The following is a 23,195-nucleotide window of genomic DNA, read 5'->3' on the forward strand; positions in this document are numbered from 1 at the left end:
ATTTTTTTTTACATCTTCTTATTGACATTTCACCGTTGTGTTACAATGAATGATCCCATTCCCCTAATGTTTGTGCCTGTCCCTTTCTATCCCCTCCTCTTAAGATACATCGTGCTGTTGAGAGTGTATATTCGCATACTGTTAACCCTAGTTAAATTTCAGATATGACAGTAGTTTCGGTAAACAGTCATAATATCGATTCCAAAATATAGAATGGACATAATATCGAAGTAAAAATATAGAATGGACAAAATATCGAATGGACACAATATAGTGGTTAGAAATATCGAATTTAAGGTAAGTAATATCGATTTTCAAAATATAGAAGTCAAAATATCGAATTATACAATATAGGCATTAAATATATCGATTTTTTAATGATATCAATTTTTTTAAAGTGTTTTGTATGTTAGTATATGTGTGAAAAGTGTATATTAATTTTTGTAATGTATGTTTAATGTATTTTAAGTAATGAATTTTATGTTATTTAATTTTTGCGTAATTTAATTCTGTAGCGGGTTGTGGGTTTATAGGGGAATAGGGTGGGAAGTAATTTAATTATATTAAATTAAATATTAATTTTTAGCAATTATTATTAATTTTTAATTAAATTTTGCTTTTTAGTTCTGTAGCGGATTGTGGGTTTATAGGGTAATAGGGTGGGAAGTAATTTAATTGTAATTAATTAAATATTTTTATTTATTTATTGGTATTCATTTTGAATTTATTGTTATTTTTTAATTGGTAATTAATTTGTATTAATTGCCAATTAATTTGTATTAATTGATTAATTGTTAATTATGTTAATTTTCTAAATGTATTTTCTGTAGCGAGTTGTGGGTTTATAGGGGAATAGGGTGAGAAGTAATTTAATTGTAATTAAGTAAATACAATTTTTCATTTATTGGTATTGATTTTAAATTTATCGTTAATTAATTTTTAATTGGTAATTAATTTCTATTAATTGTCAATTAATTTTTATTAATTGGTAATTATTTTGTATTAATTAAATATTTGATAATTATGATAATTGTATTAATGTATTTTCTGTAGTGGGATGTGCGTTTATAGGGGAATAGGGTGGGAAGTAATGTAATTGTAATTAATTACATATTAAAAATACTTTTTGTGTATTGATAATTAATTTACTGTTAATTTTTAATTGGTATTAATTTTTATTATTAATTAGTTTTTGTTATTGAAAATTAATTAGTTGTTAAATAATTATGAATAGGTTATTAATTTTTATTAACTAATATGTAGTTGTATTTCTAATTAATTATTACATAATATTAAATTGGTTATTAATTTCAATTAATGTTTTATTGGTATTGATATTTAATTTATTTTTAATAATATATTAAATCATTACTTTCCCTACTGTTAACCTCACTGGAGTGGGAATAGTAATTTTCACCCTCCCGCTATCCAACGCTTTCCCTACTGTTGCACTCTCTGGAGTGGGAATAGTATTTTTTACCCCTACGCTATCCAACGCTTTCCCTACTGTTGCACTCTCTGGAGTGGGAATAGTAATTTGTACCCCTAAGCTATCCAAATCTTTCCCTACTGTTGCACTATCTGGAGTGGGAATAATAATTTTCACACTCCCGCTATCCAACGCTTTCCCTACTGTTGCACTCTCTGGAGGGGGAATAGGATTTTTTACCCCTACGGTATCCAACGCTTTCCCTACTGTTGCACTCTCTGGAGTGGGAATAGTAATTTTTACCCCTACGCTATCCAATGCTTTCCCTACTGTTGTACTCTCTGGAGTGGAAATAGTAATTTTTACCCTTCCAATATCCAACGCTTTCCCTACTGTTGCACTCTCTGGAGTCGGAATAGTAATTTTTACCCCTACGCTATCCAACACTTTCCCTACTGTTGCACGCTCTGGAGTTGGAATAGTAATTTTTACCCTCCCGCTATCCAACGCTTTCCCTACTGTTGCACTCTCTGGAGTGGGAATAGTAATTTTTACCCTTATGCTATCCAACGCTTTCCCTACTGTTGCACTCACTGGAGTGGGAATAGTATTTTTTACCTCTACGCTATCCAACGCTTTCCCTACTGTTGCACTCTCTGGAGTGGGAATAGTAATTTTTACCCCTACGCTATCCAACGCTTTCCCTACTGTTGCACTCTCTGGAGTGGGAATAGTATTTTTTACCCCTACGCTATCCAACGCTTTCCCTACTGTTGCACTCTCTGGAGTCGGAATAGTAATTTTTACCCCTACGCTATCCAACGCTTTCCCTACTGTTGTACGCTCTGGAGTGGGAATAGTATTTTTTACCTCTACGCTATCCAACGCTTTCCGTTCTGTTGCACTCTCTGGAGTGGGAATTGTAATTTTTACCCTTATGCTATCCAACGCTTTCCCTACTGTTGCACTCACTGGAGTGGGAATAGTATTTTTTACCTCTACGCTATCCAACGCTTTCCCTACTGTTGCACTCTCTGGAGTGGGAATAGTAATTTTTACCCCTACGCTATCCAACGCTTTCCCTACTGTTGCACTCTCTGGAGTGGGAATAGTATTTTTTACCCCTATGCTATCCAACGCTTTCCCTACTGTTGCACTCTCTGGAGTGGGAATAGTAATTTTTACCCTTACGCTGTCCAACGCTTTCCCTACTGTTGCACTCACTGGAGTGGGAATAGTATTTTTTACCCCTGCGCTATCCAACGCTTTCCCTACTGTTGCACTCTCTGGAGTGGGAATAGTAATTTTTACCCCTACGCTATCCAACGCTTTCCCTACTGTTGCACTCTCCGGAGTGGGAATATTATTTTTTACCCCCACGCTATCCAACGCTTTCCCTACTGTTGCACTAACTGGAGTGGGAATAGTATTTTTTACCCCTACGCTATCCAACGCTTTCCCTACTGTTGCACTCACTGGAGTGGTAATATTAAATGTTACCCTCCTGCTATCCTACGGTAAAATATTGTACATTTTTTATTAATAACTTAAATTAATTATATCTTAATTTTAAGGTTATTTGAGTATTTTTAAGTATGTTTTAGTTAATTATATTTATTATTTCATTAATTTTAAATTACTTTTAAGACATTTAAAAAAATTCGATATTTTGACTGACTATATCTTTTTACAGACTATATTTTGGATTCGATATTTTTGTACTTACCTGTTTGTAGATAGGAATTCGATATTTTGGCATTCTATATTTTGGTGACTATATTTTGGTAAGTCTATATTTTGTCATTCTATATTATGTCAGTGATCCAGTAGTTTCACCAGATGCCTTGGAAGCGTTCAGGGTGTAGAATCCTAGAATAGGTCTCCCTGGATTATGCTTAAATCAACAAGAGAGGAAGGTCACAGTTAAAGCACACTCCTATCCCCTCGGAATCAATCAAAAATCAACAAAGGAGTGTCTCAAGGACAAAAGAGAGAAGAGCAAGCATGTTTGTAGATCACAGTGAGAATCTCTTGTGAAGAGAACCCGTTAGGTTTCTAAAAAAGCCCTCATTCACCAACCTGGTTGGTGACATGCTTCTTCATCGGGCCCCACCAGGAGTGGCCAAATGCCACCCTAATGTGCTGCAACGCCAGTTTACTGTGGAGCGGTTTTCAGTTGGTGAAAAGTAGATATGTGCGTTAAAAATGTCTGGATTGTGTCAAAAAAATAGTCTTTTTTTAGTTTTGCCAATCAAACATGAGTAAAAACTAAAGTGTAGGATAAAGAACTAAATTAAAAGTTCAGTTTTATCCCTGGGGTGTGGTCAACATGTTTCTGCCTATGTGTGAGCATTTAGTCAGGCTTTCATCAGGACCAAAAGTGTAGTGTTGAACTCCGGCGGTATGAGCGCGCTAAGGCCCACCCTGACCTGGGGTTACTAGTGTTAAAAATATTTTAAAAACACTAGGTACAGATTCCCTCAAAAGTAGAGAGGAACCAAGTTTATTATTGTTGTTGTTATTGTTATTGTTACTTTAGTTTGTATAGCGCCAACTCACCCACCGGTCTCAAGACGCTTTCAGACCAAGAAACACAACAAATTTTTTGGGCTGATCGAAGGAATAGAATACCTTATAATTAAGAAGGGCCAAAAGCTTCCCTAAATAATGTTGTTTTCAGTAGTTTTCTAAACTGTAGAAGATTGGTCTCCTTACGAAGCATGTCTGGCAGCTTATTCCACAGCTGTGGGATTTGTGTGGAAAAAGATCTTCCACCCTTTGTTGCCAGTTTGAAACGAGGGCAAACCAATAGTTGAGCATCCGAGGATCTAAGTGATCGTTTCGGATTGTAACGCGTCAGACGATCCTTAATATAGGCCGGTGCTTGTCCATATATTGCCTTATGTGCAACGCACAGGCTCTCGAATTCCACCCTCTGCTTCACCGGGAGCCAGTGAAGCGTATGTAATAGAGGGGAGGCATGGGTTTTCCTGGGAAGCTTAAAAATCAGGCGTGCCGCATCGTTCATAACCACCTGTAGTTTCTTGATCAGACTGTTTGGCAAGCCTAAATAAAGGACATTGCCATAGTCCAATCGTGATATAATTGTGGCTGACACTACCGTGCGGAGCATCGACTGAGAAAGGATAGGGACAAGCTTACGTAATTGCCTAATAAGACCGATACACACACCAACTACCGTGGAAATCTGGGCAGACATTGACAGATCACAGTCAATTTTTATGCCGAGACTTTTTACATTTGCTGCTGGTATTGGAGTAGGACCAAGTTCTTGTGGCCAGTACCCATCACCCCAGGGTGATGTTCCTGTAGTTATCACTAGAACTTCTGTCTTTTCAGGGTTGATTTTCAATAGATTAACAGTCATCCAACTGACTGTATACCTAAGAACTTCTAGCATATGCGTCTGGGCTTCAGTAGAATTCTCAATGCTAAAAAGCAACTGAGTGTCGTCGGCGTAATTAAACACTCGACAGCCCATATGCACTAAAGACTCAATCAGGGGTTTTAGGTAGAGATTAAAGAGTAGTGGAGATAGTGCTGAGCCCTGCGGGACTCCACACTCCACCATGCCTACATTAGAAAGATCATCTCCCTGTTGAATCCTCTGTTGTCTCCCAGTTAGGAAGGATTCTAGCCACTTATAGGCTACACCTTTTATTCCCAAACTGGCCATTCTTTCCAGGAGCAGGTCATGGCTGACAGTATCAAACGCCGCTGACAGATCTAAAAGTATCAGGGCGCTTGGTTTCCTACTGTCAGCCATGCCTCTAAGCTCATCCAGCACCGAGAGCATCACTAACTCGGTGCTGTGATGTGCCCGAAAGCCCGCCTGGCGCCCATGGAGGAGATTGTGGGACTCCAGGAGAGGATAGATCTTGCAGCACATGTTGCTCTAGAATTTTTGATAGAAATGGTAATTGGGAGATCGGTCGATAATTTTTTTAATTGGCTGAGTCTGCTCCTGGTTTTTTTAACAAAGGTCTAACCCGAGCCTCCTTAAGGCTAGGTGGAAGGTATCCCTTCTGCAGTGACATATTAAGGAAGGAGAGGATATGTTTCTCTAATAGGTACAAACATTAAATGCACCATGGGTCACAAGAGGGGGGTGGTAGCGATTCAGCACACCGCCCACCAATGCTAGGCACCCGCTAGGCACCTAATTCCCTCTATTATCGGGACCCCGATTATGTCAGTATACCCCGGGGATGAGAGGGAAGCTCAGTCTCAGAAAAAATTCCTAAGCAACTTCTTAATATCCCTTAAACGAGAGGTGGGTGTAAGTGGCGTCATTTTTTCTAGTGTAATTTCTCGTAATTACTGCAAAATTACTTGTAATTATGTGTATTGCGGGAGGAGCGTAATCTAGCATTTTGTGCTTTTTTCTTAGTGCAAATTGCACCCTTGCATCCAAAATGGGCCAGGTTATGCATTTTGCACTGAGAAAATCAAACTAAACGCTACACAACCCATACAACATTAGTCAGCACCCGCTCACTCTCTCTTATGGGCAGATATACTAACGACTAACGCATCTCACCAAGACAACTTGCTGCTCTGTGTTGCGTGACAGGGAGAGGGCAGGAATGCACCATATCTATTAAGATATGGAACATTTCTGCCCTCTCCCTGCGCTGATGCCAGTGCTTAATTTGCAAAACAATATATGGATGGGCCCTCGTCGAGGCCCACTATAGTTTGCACCATGCATTTCTCCTGTCAGCACTGCTAATGACCGTACAGACACAACTTCTGACCATCAGAAGCCATAGGTGTAATAATTCAGACTATTCCAGGGCCCCAAAGCTATAAGAATGGCTTGGGTGGCAGGTTGAAGTCATTTTAATGTATATTCATTTAAAGAACAACTTTTGTTATGCTTTTCTTGAAATTAGAGAAACAGTGCCACCATGTAACAGACTGTCATAAGTGTCGGTACTGACAATTAAGGGCTGGTGTCAAGCACCTGAAACCACAGGCTCAAATGAAACACTTGCTGGTGCACTGAGTGTAGCCTAGCACCAACATTGGCATCCTTGCGCCATAGGCCAAGGGTGCCAGTGTTAAAGTCAGTATTGTTTTGCAAAACAATCTTCTGGGGCCTTTTCCTCTTTTTGTATGTGCTGAAGAATGCAGCACACTTAGAAAGAGTAAAAAAAAAGAAGAAATAAACATATTTCTCCTTGCTACACCTCACCTGAGAAGGCGTTGCATTTTGACATGTTCCCGGGTTTACTATGCTTAGTAAATCTGAAAATGCACCTAAATCCATGGATGGTTTCATTAGAACAAGCAATTTCTGCCCAGGTACTGCCTTCTCAGGGCAGAGCAATGCAAGGCAGTGACTTACGCTGCCTTGCGTTACTCAAGATTTACCCAATTGTGCAGAGCCACGCAAGGTGGCTTTGCATGACTCAGTAAATCTCACTGAAGCCTTTGAGTTGTCTTCCTAGTTCATTGCTACTGTACCCCTACGGTAGGATTCTTGCCTCAAACTACTCTGAATTACTCAAACTGGCATAATCACATAATTTCAGATCACAAGAGTAATGTGTAATTGCTGAATTTACTCTGGCATCATTACCTTTCTCCCAGGCCTACATTAAACAAAACCAATCAACATAGAAACACAACCCCTCATGGCCTTAGTAAAAAAACACGACCCTTCATGGCCTTAATATTGGAAAATTCATGAAATTGAAACTAACTGGTTGAAAAAAATAGGATTTGTATCTATGTATTTTCCAGGTGGAGAGAAACATCTGCATCTCATCATTGTCCAGCCCGACCACTTTGTTAAAAAAATAATTCTGCAAGGCACCCACTCTAGTTCTAGTGGGAAAACAGGAGTTGTGTGACTCAGGCATGGGTATGTGTTAAAATCACCCTAAACGGTATGTGTGCTAAGTCTTTCAGGTCTTATCTGCTAATGGTTGATTCTCAGTTTGTTCATGGCATGACCAGCACCTATGGCAGGCCTGCAAACTCCACTGAGAGGCAGCATATGAGGAGGCAGTCCTTGGGCATCCCCCGCCTGGACCTCAGGACCGTGCTGGGAGCAGGGCGACAGCAGTCCTGTTTTGACGTAGACCCAACAGGACTGTTGGAGAGTGTTTGGGGCTTTGGGGTACGGGTGATGGGGCTGGGTGGTCTTAAACGTACATGCTGATACGGCTTTGTGACACTCAGCAGCTACAGCTGCCACATCGGCTGATCACCTATTTGGCAGAACAAAACCTCTGCAGTTTTTACCCCAAATGGGTCGATCCTTTGGCAAAAGAAAATCCTCAGCAGACGAATGTGATGTAACAACAATAATTAAAATGCATTATTGTTATATTCAGTGATCTGTCTCCAGACGTCGCTCCTCGTGTATGACCGAGTACGGTCAGAGAAAGAGTGATACATTTGGACTATTTTGGATAAACACACGACTGTAGAGGACGCCACAAGAATCAGAACCCCTTGTGGGTTGGAAGTATCACCACAATTAAAAGAGAAACGCACAGAGAACATATAGGTAGATGCATCATTGTTGCCGTTTGCGATTCCTAAATTGCGAAAATTAAGGAATCACAATTTAGAAATCGCAAACGGCAATGCATGAACAATTCTCATTTATTTTTGCGAATCTGTATTTTTCCTTAATTGCGATTCACAATTTGCGAATCGCAATTAAGGAAAACCCTTCCCATTGATTCCTATGGGCCAAAAGGCCCATAGGAATCAATGGGAAGGCAATCACATTTTGCGAATTTCAAATTGCAATTCGCAAAATGTGAATGCAATTTCAAGGGTGCAGGGGGGGGTCCAAAGAACCCCTCCCTGCCCCCCTGAAATGTAACTGTAAATGCAATTTACACACACACATGCCCCAAGGGCATGTGTGTGTGTAAATTTAAACTGCCAAACATGCAATTTGTGCATATTTGATAGTTTTAGGTAAATTAGCATGAAGTTCAATTTCATGCTATTTTACCCCTTCCAAACTGTGAATTCGCAATTTAAAAATAATCATGCATTGCATTTAAGAAATCTCTAATTGCGATTTCTTAAATGCAATCGCAATATTAGAAATCGCAACATGGTTATGATTCCTAAAATTGCAAAATGCATGATGCATTCCAAATTAGTCAATTGTATTCTCAAACGGCTGAAAAATGCGATTCGCACCGTTTGCGAATGCAATTCTGTTTGATGCATCTAGGCAATAGTCTCCAGCAAGAGATCCAGACTTCAAGTGATGTCCCCTCACCTCTGAGAGACTATCTATCAGGCAGACACCTGCAATCATTGCACATCACCCGTCTGATTACTCTGAGGACTACGCTATTTCTTGGCTAGAGAGGACTTTGAACTGGAAGAAGTGGGGATGTGACACCACTGTCTGAAACTGTAGAACTGGCTTAGGATGGCTTTCCTTTCAAGTGTACTTTCCAGGCTGTTCTGCAATACAGCCTTTGTGTAGAATGAGGCTTCTTAGAAAAAGGTTGCCTCCAAACTGGAGCACCCACAACAAAGGAATAAAGAGGTGTGAGATTTTTGTGCATGAATGTTATTATCAGTCTAAATAAAGGAGTGATTAGGGAAAGACTAATGGGTAGGCCTCAATTAAAGAATTTCCCGATTTCACAAGAGGCTGCAGTCCCTTGCCTTACCGCTACCATCCACCAAATGGAAATGTTCAGAAAGACGAATCAGCAGCTCTTTTCTAACCAAAAGGCCTGTTAAAATAATTAAAGGACCCTATCCCCTTTCCCCTCGCTTCAATGTGCAGAGCTCCTGCCTACAGCTCCAAGATTGTGAGCAACACGCTGTCACTTTCTAGAAACAGAGTCCTCCTCTCTTCCATCTTGTGTGGGCCTGGCCAGGGACACTCAAAATGGATCCTACTGGTCCCCATCACTCCGATTAACTCACATACACCATGCATGATGTTAGTGCAAAGGACTGGAAGCATAAGAGCAGAACTTTACGCAAGTGGGCGAAAAAACCTGCATTCCATTGACTCAGATAAAAAGGTCTGGGCACATTAATAACTCTCAAACCAAGCTATTCTGTCACAACCATTCTATGTACTACCTCATTGACAGAAGTCCACTGTCACCAACTGAGGGCAAGCTTGGTGCACCCTTCTTGATCACAGGACAGCTCCAGGAACAGGTGTGAGGCTTTGCACCCACACTAGACTTATGTGAAGCCAGGACTCAAATCAAAAAGTGAGGATACTAGATTGTTGGAGTCAGGCAATGGAACACACCCTTATACCATTCAAGTTCCAACGCTTGGTAATTCTGTACGTTAATGCACAAGAGTGTGGATGAATAAAAGTCAATGGATTAAAAAAACAGAATCAAAGCCAAACACCAGACACGGACAGCAACACAGAGAAACAATTACTGCTACATATTTTCCAACTGTGATGTCTCCTGTGCTCATTTAGGGTCTCATAATGACTGTCCTGGTATTAAAGGCTGGCAGTATTGCTGGAGTATACCGCTTCCTGCAGGGAACACTATGTTTGCAGGTCGGAATTATCAGCTGATTCCAAACTGAGGAGGTGGGAATAAACATAACTTGCACTATTGGAGTCCGAATATCATATAACTGAATGTTTATTATGTCTCTGTTTGATCTCGACCATAGCAACATTTAAATGGGAAAAAAACAAGTATGGAATGTGGTACATGTAACTCCTGCTTATCTTCTAATCAGGATCATTGCGGTATTCATTATTGAGCCGTTAATGTGTGCACTGTAGACAGCTTGACTTCAAGGCAAACAAGGCACACACCTCCGTTCGGTGTCTATTACATTTGCAAATGAAGTAACAACTTGTAAGATTCATATTTTAATTCGGTGATATGCTTAGACAAACTTCTAAGCATGCAAAATGAAAACAAACTTGTTCCTTCTAGCAATTTTTATCACACAACGATAAAGGTACGAAACAAAGAGAAATATGGAACGTGGCATACCGTTTCCTGCCATAAATTTCTCCAAATACTGTGCAAAGGTCCCAGGCTCTGGATTCAGTATGTGTGCCAGGCTGTAATAGTAATACGAGACGGCCACATCCTTGGCATTTCGTGACACGTAGACGATCTAGGCAAGGAAATAAAGGAGACAATAGACTACTACTTATTCAAGGGTCAGGGTCATATAGAGCACATTTAGCCAGCATCTCGAGCAAAGCAATACCCCTTTGCCGAAAAGACACAGAAAAGAACGTACACGTTTTCAAAAATCAAATTAAATATGTTCTCCCGTAATCTTTGGCGCTGACTTCGAGAGGCCCAGGAAATTAGCTGGATTTAACCTCTCTCTTCCCCCCTTCCCCCGGAGTTACTTATATGTGGGGGGGGGGAGGTGTGAGGGGGGTACTAGTAACCCCAGCACACTACAAGGTGGATCCTTGATTAATACATGGTGAAAAAGCAGGCGAGTCGTATGTCCAGATCTAATTCTCCCGGTAATTCCTCATTTTGTGCTCGACTTTCACCTGGAGTTTTCAACTGCTTTCAGCTTTCAGCAGCTAAAAACTAGTAAATACATTCTTTAATGTTCTTACTTGTGCTAGAATGCCTCTTCAAAACCTCTTCCATATATATTACTTGTATCTTTTGTTTATGCGTTTTTTTAAATTATATTGTTCATCATTTTGTGACTTGGCTACAACAAATGAAGCAGGTGCATTAAAGAATTTAAGATGCAAACTATGGGGCAGATTTACAAGCCCCTTGTGCCACTTTTGCGTCATTTTTCCCATGTTGAAAATGACGCAAAAGTGACGCAAGGGGCTTGTACATCTGCCCCTACGTGTATATTTACATTCTGAGAAAGGCCGTAGATGGAAAAGTTCCTTAAATGAAATGGGTCCGGCCTAGGACATTCTTCGGCTCTGTGTATCTTTGGCTCCAATGGCATATGTGGTTACTTTGTATAGAGTATGAAAAAGAGAAGATGAAGTGTTCTTAAAGGGCGAGCTCAGATCTTCAGCCTACAGGCATTTCTTATTCTAAGGAAATTTCAAATAGAAGATTCCCTTTAAAAACATAAGAAGTTAGCGAGAAGAGCGGTGCATAAAATAATATCGATAAGGAAATTTGAAATAGAAGATAGTCAGTAAAAACATAAGAAGCTATGGAAAAGAGCTGAGCATAAAATAATAGATTAATGAAGTTTGAGTATTAGGTCTAAATCCACCAAAATGTGGCAGATACTCCGTCCACTGTTTTCGTAATTTTTTTTTTAATTTCAAAGTATTTTATTGGGTTTTATACAAACAAATAGAATAGCATTCTGTCACGGGGTTAGATAAAATAGTCCGTATACAATGGTAACACAGTGCCATTGACACTCTTAACACGGAAGAGGGGACGTTGGCCACAGTTTGTCAGATGTCACGGATCGACCCACATCTGAATCAGGTGCCTAGGGCCTCATTTAGAATTTGGCAGGCAGACTGTTTTTCTGGTTTGTCAGGCCGGAAGTTAACTAGTGGCCATATTAAGGATTTTGGCCGATGGACCTCCATCCACTGTGGTGGAGGACGGTCCATCGGTAGTCCTTCAGTCCTTTGTTTGCAGTTCCTCTGGCTACACACAACCCTCCATCAAGGACGCTTTGGTGGACATTTGTTTGCCATAGTCACAGTTTTCCACTGTCACAATGTGATGGAGACTCTGTTCTGCTAAAGGCCAGCAATGGCAGATGGTAGTTCTGACAGTGGATGCATCTGTATGAGTATACACTTTTCAAAATGAACCCATCAGCAACACCTGCATAGCTGAGTGCAAAAGAGGCTCCAGGAACAAACCAAACCACATAACATATCTTAGAATCTAAGGTCATGTTGTATTGAAATTACTCTGGAATAGTTGTCCTCACTCACCTTAAGGTAACATCATTCAGCATAGGGCTGTGCTTCTCGCCAGGCCGGAGCTGCATTGGCTGGTGGGCCCCGCAAGAGGGCACTTCACCAGAGATATTTTACTGAAAATACGCTGGATGAGCCTGGTAGGACAGGAGATTGTGCTCATCCAGTAGCCTTGTAGAATTGGAACAAAGAATGTTTCTACACATAATTCCTTGGGGGAACGGTCCTGCAAGAATGGGATGTTTGTGTTCTAGCCTGACAGTTGGAAGCAGGCAGTTTGTGGATGAGGTCGAATAATCCCCACTTGCTTACCTTATCTACTTGATTCATCTTTAATTAAATTTTTGGAGACACCACATTTATTTAGCGACGATTGGGTGACAGGCGACCTCAACACAATTCCAGATAAGCCGGAAAACATCTCCTCCAGCGGCTGAACGTACAAGAAGGGAAGCGTAGTCTTCACAACAGCTGATTGTCACGGTAGAAACATGATTTACTGGTGAGGAGAACGGAGGGTGGCGATTTCTACCGTTTGCATATACGTTCCGTTAATTTGTACGATTTGGAATCATAGCATTGGCAAATTTGGGTGTGCGTTTCAATTACGCGGATTAGTTAAGACTTGGGAAAATCTAATTGGCGGATTCTCTTTGCGTGTCAGTGACGTTGATCCCATTGTGTACGCTAACGTCTTGCCTGCACTGCGTTCCAGTAGGGAGAAGGCGTGCGTTTTACCGGGCATCCAAAGACGTTAAACAACATGTGTTTCATTTACGTCATAGACTATTTCGACCAATCGAGTGTTTCTGCTGGGTGATTCATGAGCGTCATTCAAAGACGTGAATCAACGAGCGTTTCAGTTACGTTGTAATCCTTGAAAGTCTTTGTTGTCAGAAGAAGTTGCTAGGATACAACTCATCGTGTATTTCAGCTGTTGGGATACGAGTCGGAGCGCGATTCAGCGGCTTCGAGGAAGAGAGTATTTCTTAGTGTCTTTTATTTATTTTGAGCCAAACTTCGCTGATTCATCTATTTTGGAGTATTTGAAGATAAAAACTGGGTCGTGGTGAGAATATATGTTGAAATTGAGAAAGATAAGTAACATCATTTATTGAAAGACTTGAGGATAATTATTTCTTGTACCTTTATTCTAAATTTTACAAGTGTGACTAATTTAATTTGTAGGTCAAAACATATGATATCATACTATTGTTGTCATATTGTTTTATTTTATATTTTTCTCATTTCTTTTCAGGATAATATTCATTTTTTTATGCCTCAATATGTTATCAACAGTATTTCTCTTTTCAAGGATGTGGCATTAATAAGAAGTTGATAGTGGTGTTAGAGAGAATTAGAATGTATAGGTGTTATTCACTTTTTATTTCTCATACATTATATCAATAGTTAGCAATTATCTTAGTATTTAATATATATTTATTTGAGGTATATATATATATATATATATATATATATATATATATATATATATATATATAGTTAGGATTTTTTCTCTATGGGATTTTTGAAAATTCTATGTCTAATAACTTTGGCATTTGTGGACGGAATTGGCTGAAATTTTCAGGAAAATGGAACATTTTGTTTCTGAGCAGCCACTGAAAATTTGGGGGGTGTTTGTCAAGGGGGGGCTGTGAAAAAATGGGGGTCCCAAAACGCGTTTTTCCCATGTTAATTTCCATAGGGCGGTTGGCCTCACTTTTAGGCCGAATTGCTGAATGGATTTGCACGAAACTTGGCAAAATTGTAGGGACTGTTAGCCCGATGTGCCTTTGCTAGGTCTCAATATATGTGCTCCAGTGGATTTTGAGAAATTAACGTTCAAAAAAAGATATATATCTGTAAGCGCGCTCCGGGCAGCGCTCCGGTTCGCGTACTTGACGCGTAACGGAACTTCGCGTAGCGAAGCTGATTGGCTCTCCGGTGTCTGTCAACATTCTAAACAGTCCGGAGCGGCCGCCATCTTGTCTCTCGGTAGGATCGAGAGACAAGAGGAGGCCAAAACAAAGGGGGAAATGACCATAAGGGGGCATAGTAGATCCTCCCTGACCCCCTAGGTTTGATGTGGAGGCTTTAAAAGGGCCCCGCAGGGCAAAAAAAAAAAAAAAAAAATAGTTTTTTTTGCATGGGGAGCGCCCGGTCCGCGAACCGGGAAGCGTTCCGTGGAGCGTACTAAAAGGAAAAAAGAATGATAGACTTTTCTAATATTGTATGTTAATTGATTGGTTGTTTTGTTGATTATTTTTTAATTTCTTTATTTTTTAAGCAATTATTTATTATTGTGATTGTGTTTCAAAATTTAATAAAATGTCTAACATTTCACTGTCTGAAATGTCGTTATTTTCATTGAACATAGCTTGTAATGTTTGAGTGTGTAAAATGTCCTCATTTTCAAGGAGGACATCTACTGCTTGCACACATTGCAGTAGTTGTTGGTCCCAAGTTTCATCCATAAATTCTATATAATTTGGATCAATTATTTCTTGGTTGCTCTCTTGCAGGACAATTTGAAATGAAACTTTCTTTTCGCCTTCCATTTTGCCTGAAATTTGGATAAAAAAAAAATATTAGTACAGATAGGGCACTGTTGGGATTAATTTTAGATAGGCAGTTTTTATCAGTGAATTTATCTTTGGGCAGTGTATAGTATCAGAGTGGAAGTAGGAATATAAAAAAGTGTATGTGATTTAACGTAAGTAAAATCATAATTATACAAGAGAAACCTAACTCCATCCATAACTATAACAGAGAAGTCTATCTAAATGTATCCCTACTACAGAGGGATAGTATATAACTATCAGAAAAAGTTTACCATATTAACTTAAAGTGCACAATATACTTCAGTTTTTAAAATAACAACTTATCTTTACAAAGAAGTTGAAGTTATTAGTGAAAATCCTATTGAAATGTACACCAGGAAGTAGTAGTCAAAATGGCTGTGTTTCCTTCTCTTCCTTTATATATAATCAGGTATATAACCAATCAAATGTCTGGTAAAAAAAAATTGAAAATGAAAGTAACATTTTCATTGGTTGTGAATTCCAACACTTCAGATGTGTTTTGTGAAGTAATTTACCTCACGGTATTTAGAGAGGTCTACAGGCTAAATGGCTAAATGGAATTTCAATCAAATTTGTGAAAATGGTAGGGATTGGTATGTAGTATGAGCTAATCTATATTTGGTGAAAGTGTCTCCAGTCGCTTTTCTGTAAATTACTTTCCCACCTTTTTTTATGGAGCGCTTCCTTGGGAGCGCCCCGGTACGTGAACTGGCGAGCGCCCCGGTACGCGAACCTGAAGCGTTACGGGAGTCCACCATTTTGTGTTTCGGTCGAATTAAGATACAAGATGGAGGGCAAATAATGTTCAGAATGGGTAGAAGGGGACACGGTAGACGTATTTTGACTCCCTAGGTTTTCTGAGGATGGCTGAGGAGGCCCATATGTGCGAAAAAAAACCATTTTTAAAAAAAAAATTGCGCGGTTAGCTTCCGGTTTGCGTACCGGGTAGCGCCCCGGGGAGCGTACTTTGTTGAAAATTAGTGAAAAAAGTTAGAGTAAAATAATCATTGTGAGTGATCAGATGTAGGGTAGCTCTGAGAAGAGCTTTTGGGTTTATGGTAAATTTAGGTACTTATAAGTAGGTACCAATGCAGAGTTTTAAATTTAGAATGAAAACTCTGTTCCCTTCATCTGAGAAGTGAACTCCATCTCCTCTGTAGATATCTTGCATGTAGTAACGCAAGTTATTGTTGTACATGGAGCCCATTCCATGGTCTCTCATGTAAGCTGAAACAGATTTGTTTACATGCTTCCTCGATTTCTCAATTTGTGGACAAAATTGGTTCGACCACCTCCATTTCTGTCTTTGGCATATATTTGAATATACCAAGGCAGTTTGAGGAAAAAGTGCCATCAATTGCTCAAAGGTGTCCTTTAAAAGCATTTCCAGACCTACACCAGTCAAAGTGCCCAAGTCATTACCTCCACAGTGCAGAATTAACAGGTCAGGTTTAGGCAAATGCATAAAGGTTTTCACCAATGGTATCAATTGGTGACATTTTAATCCTCTGTGGCCAAACCACTTAATTTCCACATCTTCTAAATTGAGGTTAGGTACATTTCTGTTCTCAGCATACCTTTTAGCCCAGTAGATGTAACTATGTCCAACAATCCAGACAGAAAACATGGTGAGAGAAGGTTCTGCTGCAGTCAGATGAAGTGTGGCAATGAAATGGCAGTTGGAAAAATAAGAGTTTAAAATTAAAAAAAAAACTGTGGAGTTTCTGTGTTAATGAAGCAGTAGCAGTGATTGGTGGATTTTGATTGCTGAAAACAGAAAGTTAGGGTGCATGGATGTGTTCTTTGAAAGATGTAATTTGAATGGTCAAGAAAAAATCATTTAATGAAAGATTGCACTGGATATGCAGGTGCACTGAGAGTTCAGAGTTCAATTGAAACATTGTTGTGTGAACTTGCAAACATCAGAGGTCTTTCAGGAGGTGGTTGCTATGCAAAAAAGGCAGAAAGGCCAGAGGGGGGAAGGGTGTTGATTTGAAAAAACGTGAGGGAAGAGTTTTGATTTGGTGACATGAGAGATATGTGTGATGGGTTACAGCATTTCTGTGCTTTGCATAGCTGCAGACGCTGGAGTGCATACCTTTTGCTCTGCTAAAGACAATTTGGTGTGTTTCTGAGACTGTTTTGAAACTCATAAAGTATTTGCTAAGGTGAGAAACGATTCATTTAATTTAGATAGAGAATAGTATGGTTTAGGGAGAAAATTATGAAGAAAGTTGTGTATTTAAAATGTTGCTTTGTGTCAAGTGTTTTACAAATAGATTTTGTTTCTTTGAGTTACATAGCCATGTTAAAAGTGACCCTTAAAAAAACGCTTTCATGTGTCTTAGGGCATTGTAAGTCATGTCCCGATGAATGTAGGTATATCATTGATTTTGTTGATGTGTTTAAAATCGTTTTTTGAAAAATATTAGGTTTCTTGATATGTACTGCTAGTGCTTCATAGGTTGCTTGGGGCATATTTATAAGGCATTTGAGTCTCTCTGATGTTATTTTTCCCATTTTAATTTAAGACCTTTCCCCGTGGAGCAAGGTCCTTGTAAATATGCCCCCATCTGTGCTTGGCAAATTTAGATTTTAATTCTTTGACTAACATAGCCATGTTAAAAGTGACCCAGAAATGGTGCAAGGGCCTTAAAAAAACGCTTTCATGTGTCTTAGGGCATTGTAAGTCATGTCCCGATGAATGTAGGTATATCATTGATTTTGTTGATGTGTTTAAAATCGTTTTTTGAAAAATATTAGGTTTCTTGAAATGTACTGCTAGAGCTTCATAGGTTGCTTGGGGCATATTTATAAGGCATTTGAGTCTCTCTGATGTTATTTTTCCCATTTTAATTTAAGACCTTTCCCCGTGGAGCAAGGTCCTTGTAAATATGCCCCCATCTGTGCTTGGCAAATTTAGATTTTAATTCTTTGACTAACATAGCCATGTTAAAAGTGACCCAGAAATGGTGCAAGGGCCTTAAAAAAACGCTTTCATGTGTCTTAGGCCATTTTAAGTCATTTCCCCTTGAATGTAGGTATATCATTGATTTTGTTGATGTGTTTAAAATCGTTTTTTGAAATCAATTAGTTTACTTGATATGTAGTGCTAGAGCTTCATAGGTTGCTTGGGGCATATTTATAAGGCATTTGAGTCTCTCTGATTTTATTTTTCCCATTTTAACTTAAGACCTTTCCCCGTGGAGCAAGGTCCTTGTAAATATGCCCCCATCTGTGCTTGGCAAATTTAGATTTTAATTCCTTGACTAAAATAGCCATGTTAAAAGTGACCCAGAAATGCGTCACTCAAATGCATATGATGGCCGTGCGCCTCTTTTGCGCCGCTGTGGGTCACTTTTGGGTAAAAGATGCACCATGTTGCAAGATAGGTTTCAGTTCATCTCCAGCAAGATACCATCAGTTTAAAATGTATATAATTAGCAATGTGTAGGGGGCATGCAGAAGCTGAAGCTTTTGTAAGTGTCAAAGTTGTTGCATGCAGTGCTGCACTTCTGGGTACTGTTTCATATGCTGGACTACATCTGCACTATGAGATACCTAAGCAAAGGAAACACAGGTGATGTGATTGTGAAATGAGGAAAAGAAACTCCACATTTTTCAATTACATCACCTGTGTTTCCTAAGTTTACGAATGACATTGTGCAGATGAAGTTTAGGTCTGTCCACGGACACAAAAGAGGTCTGGCCTTTGTTCAAGAGTGAAGTGGACATGACTTACTTCATTGGTAGGCCTTCACATGTATTATCTCCTCTGTATTCTTCAACAAGCGTAAATTTGATCTGCAACCCTGAGTAGGCCTCACCTTAAACAAACCTCTGGAGAGGCCACACCTTATCGTCATCCTGAATTAATCATTTAAAATGTTAGGGACAGATTTATGATAGGTGTATGCCTCTTTTGCGCCACTGTGCGTCACTTTTGTGACGCAGTGGCGGTGGAAAAGATTTGCTATGAGGCGACAAAATTACAAATTGATGCATCTAGGCAGATGTGTCATGCTGTAAAAAACCCGTGCCACATGAAACCGATGCAGCAGTGATGCAAAAGATGCACCATGTTGCAAGACAGGCCTCACTTCATCTCCAACAAGATAAGAAGCTTAGGGGCAGATCTATGATGACTGGCGCATCCTCAGGGATGTGCCAGTCATCCTGCGCCGCTGCTCCGCCACCCATGGTGCGCCGCATTTACAATGCGGCGCACCATGGGGCAAAAACGGCACAGATGCGTGACGCATCTGTGCCGTAAAGGTGGCGCATTGCTGGAGCTGCATCGCAAGCGCGACGCAGCTCCAGCAAGGCTCAGGGGTGCCCCATCTCCACAATGCTGCGTCAAGACCTATGCCTGCTTCAAGCAGGCGCAGGGTTTTGACGCAGCATTGTCCTAAAAGTGACTGAGTGAAATCTCATAGATTTCACTCAGCCACTTTTAGGAGGCGTTCCTGCGCAGGAACGCCCCCCCCCCCCGGCGCAGGAACGCCTCCTTATGGCGCAGGGCTTTACAACGTGACGCATCTCCTAGATGCGTCACGTTGTAAATAGGGCGCATTGTTTGCGCCGCCGTTGCGTCAAATAAAGTGACGCACCGGCGGCGCAAGGCCTTCATAAATCTGCCCCTGAGTCTTCTGTAAATGTCAAAATTGTTGTATACACTGCTCAACTTCTGTATACTCTTTGATATGCTAGACTCCTTCTGCACTATGAGATACCTAAGCAAAGAAAACACAGGTGATGTGATTGTGAAATGAGGAAAAGAAACTCCACATTTTTCAATTACATCACCTGTGTTTCCTAAGTTTACGAATGACATTGTGCAGATGAAGTTTAGGTCTGTCCACAGACACAAAAGAGGTCTGGCCTTTGTTCAAGAGTGAAGTGGACATGACTTACTTCATTGGTAGGCTTTCACATGTATTATCTCCTTTGTATTCTTCAACAAGCATAAATTTGAACTGCAACCCTGAGTAGGCCTCACCTTAAACAAACCTCTGGATAGGCCACACCTTATCGTCATCCTCAATTAATCATTTAAAATGTTAGGGACAGATTTATGATAGGTGTATGCCTCTTTTGTGCCACTATGCGTCACTTTTGTGACGCAGTGGCGGTGCAAAAGATTTGCTATGTGGCGACATATTTAAAAATTGATGCATCTAGGCAGATGTGTCATGCTGTAAAGTCCCGTGCCACATGAAACCGATGCAGCAGTGATGGAAAAGATGCACCATTTTGCAAGACAGGCCTCATTTCATCTCCAACAAGATAAGAAGCTAAATCTTCTATAAATGTCAAAATTGTTGTATACACTGCTCAACTTCTGTGTACTCTTTCATATGCTACAGTCCATCTGCACTATGAGATACCTAAGCAAAGGAAACACAGGTGATGTGATTGTGAAATGAGGAAAAGAAACTCCACATTTTTCAATTACATCACCTGTGTTTGCTAAGTTTACGAATGACATTGTGCAGAAGAGGTTTAGGTCTGTCCATGGACACAGAAGAGGTGTGGCCTTTGTTCAAGAGTGAAGTGGACATGACTTACTTCATTGGTAGGCCTTCACATGTATTATCTCCTCTATACTCTTCAACAAGCGTAAATTTAATCTGCAACCCTGAGTAGGCCTCACCTTAAACAAACCTCTGGATAGGCCACACCTTATCGTCATCCTGAATCAATCATTTAACATGTTAGGGACAGATTTATGATAGCCGTGTGCCTCTTTTGCGCCGCTGTGCGTCACTTTTGTGACGCAGCGGCGGTGCAAAAGATTTGCTATGTGGCGACATATTTAAAAATTGATGCATCTAGGCAGATGTGTCATGCTGTAAAGTCCTGTGCAACATGAAACCTGGGTCAGTTTTCATATAGGTGTTTTGTTGCAAGGTATGCATTAATTTGCAAGAAAGCCCTGTAAAACTAACACAGTGAAATTTAGAAGATTTCACTGAGTCAGCTTTATAGCATTGCTGAATCAAATCCTTACGCCTGTTTGAAACAGGCATAAGGAGTGATGCACCATGCAATGTGTGGCTTGCTCCTGTGCATTGCAGTAGACATGTTGCGCTTACGACGTGATTCCTGCAATGTGCTGCTTTTGGGGCACAGATGCGTGACGCATCTGTGCTGTTTTCACTCAATGGTGCTCCACATTGTAAATGCGGCACACCATGGGTGGCAGAGCAGTGGTGCACATTAACTGGCGCATCCCTGGGGATGCGCCAGTTAACATAAATCTGCCCCTTTACATTTAAGTATGAGCAGGGGACACAGAGTTGGTGAGGCTTATCCAAGGTTAAGAAGAGATGAGTCCTCTTCACTGAAAACTTGGACATAGGCCTCACCTCCTCAGCATCGCTGGACATGGCTAAATAATAGCTGCAAAATGTTACTCTTGTTAAACAATTTTACTATTATAATCTCTGAGATTTGTCTCTTACTCTGCAACATCTCATTGTTGTCGTCTTTCTTTAAAGATAACGACAACATCAACCATGAGTGACAATCAGCAATCAGTTGATTATGACATTATCATTGAACTTGTAATTGAAACGTCAGTGGAAGTAGATCCCTTGGATGATTTAAATTCTGAGGATGATGAAGAACATGATGAGGATGCCGATTTGTCAGAATTGTATGGCATAGGGTGGGAAGCTGACGTGCTTGAGCCTATGGAACTATAAACATTTATTTTTAAAATTTATAATAAATGAAAAGTAAAAATGTAAACCGTTTGATTTATAATTAAACACACCTTCAAAAACAGGTTATGTCTAGTGTCTTCAATAAAATATTAAAATATGCTCATAAAATTAGATCAGATTCACATATAAAACAGCACAGGTAAAATGAAGAAGAATTCTATTTCTTTTCTGCTATTTGTGTATTATAAATTTGCCAAAGCACTAAAAAATGTTCTATGTAAAAATGTCAAGTAGTGTGTTAAGTTTTTTATGACTGTTATTGATTTACTGTTTGGTAACAGTGGTTAATAACATTTTTTATTATATTTTACCACAGATTCAACTGCAGACCATTTCAAAATTTGAAAATGCCAACTAAGGCTCGAATTAGAAAGGCTACAAAACGTCAAAGACAGCAGGTGTATCAAATACTGCAGCAGTCCTCTACAAAAAAAAGTAGTCAAGTCACCAAGAAAGCACCGGGTAAGACCACGAAATCATTCATAAGTAATATTTGTAGTAAAAAACAGTATTACTACAGAAAATGTTTCAGTCCAGAAAAAGAGAAGCAATTTAAACGGAAAGGAAAGGCCAATGAAAAATGTTACTGCTAGAGCAAGAGATAACTCTGTGCATGATAGTAGAAGGAAACAACAGTTTAGGGACATTCGTAAACGAATGTTCCGCAACAGGATAATTGGCAATTTGTTAAAAAATGTTAAGAAAGGTCAACAGAAAGTGTTTTTTTATAAGAGAAAAAAAAAGTTGAGAAAGTTATTGATCAGGCAATTGAAATTAAACGTAAGTTATTTATTTTGATAATCAATAGAATTAGGAAGCTAAACAAGGCAATTTATGATTTCAAAAGAAATAGTAGATGGAAGAGAATAGTTAATCGTAGTAATTTTTGTGAAGTTTTTTCCGGAGAATGGATGCATAGTTCAAGTTGTGAGGCATTTTTTAATGAGGAGAGTTATTTCCAGGATAATGATTTGGTGCATGCAGTTGACACCAGTGGTCGAGCTTATGAAGTGAAAGATGGTTGTCCAGTTGAAAAAGAAAAACTTGTGACAACAGAGACAGAAGAGGTGTTAGGTAATGAGGTTTTAGGAAGACGTCCTAAGGGTCCTGTGTACACCTGGAAGTGTAGTAGTATTTGCAGTGTGAGACAGGATTCCATCAATTTGCTTTGTGATTTTGTACGGACATTTAATAAGAAAAGTTTGAAGCAGAAAATGAAGTTGTTGCAAGAATTAGATCCTTGCAGAGTGAGAGAAGTGACAGGTTTGCATGGTCATTCACTGGCTTGTCTTTCAAGGAGAGTATGCCAGAGTGTTTTTCATCATTTCAGGATGCTAGCAGTGCATCATAATAAAGTGAGGAAATTAGTTAGAATGTTGTATTATGCTAAGAGTCCAGCAATTATGCTTAAACAATTATGCGCTGCTCTTTTGCATGGTTCTGAAATAGATGTGAAGAATATTTGTGAAGAAATTGAGTTTTGTTACTTTGGAAGTAAAGAGGAGAATGTTGAAATTGACCAAGAAGAAGAGGGTAATGTGGAAGATAGTGTACAG

General features: G+C 39.6%; 1 pseudogene across 1 annotated transcript in view; it reads right to left on the reverse strand.

Annotated features, from left to right (window-relative positions):
* The window catches only part of LOC144826528 (sulfotransferase 1B1-like), a 373,545-nt pseudogene that overhangs the window by 21,127 nt on the left and 329,223 nt on the right, over nt 1-23,195 (reverse strand). The window contains exon 5 of the transcript XR_013609838.1: nt 10,429-10,555. The product of XR_013609838.1 is annotated as a sulfotransferase 1B1-like (transcript). The remainder of the gene's footprint in view (nt 1-10,428; nt 10,556-23,195) is intronic.

Source organism: Lissotriton helveticus, chromosome 3_2, assembly GCF_964261635.1.
Source record: "Lissotriton helveticus chromosome 3_2, aLisHel1.1, whole genome shotgun sequence".
NCBI classification, from domain to species: Eukaryota; Metazoa; Chordata; class Amphibia; order Caudata; family Salamandridae; genus Lissotriton; species Lissotriton helveticus.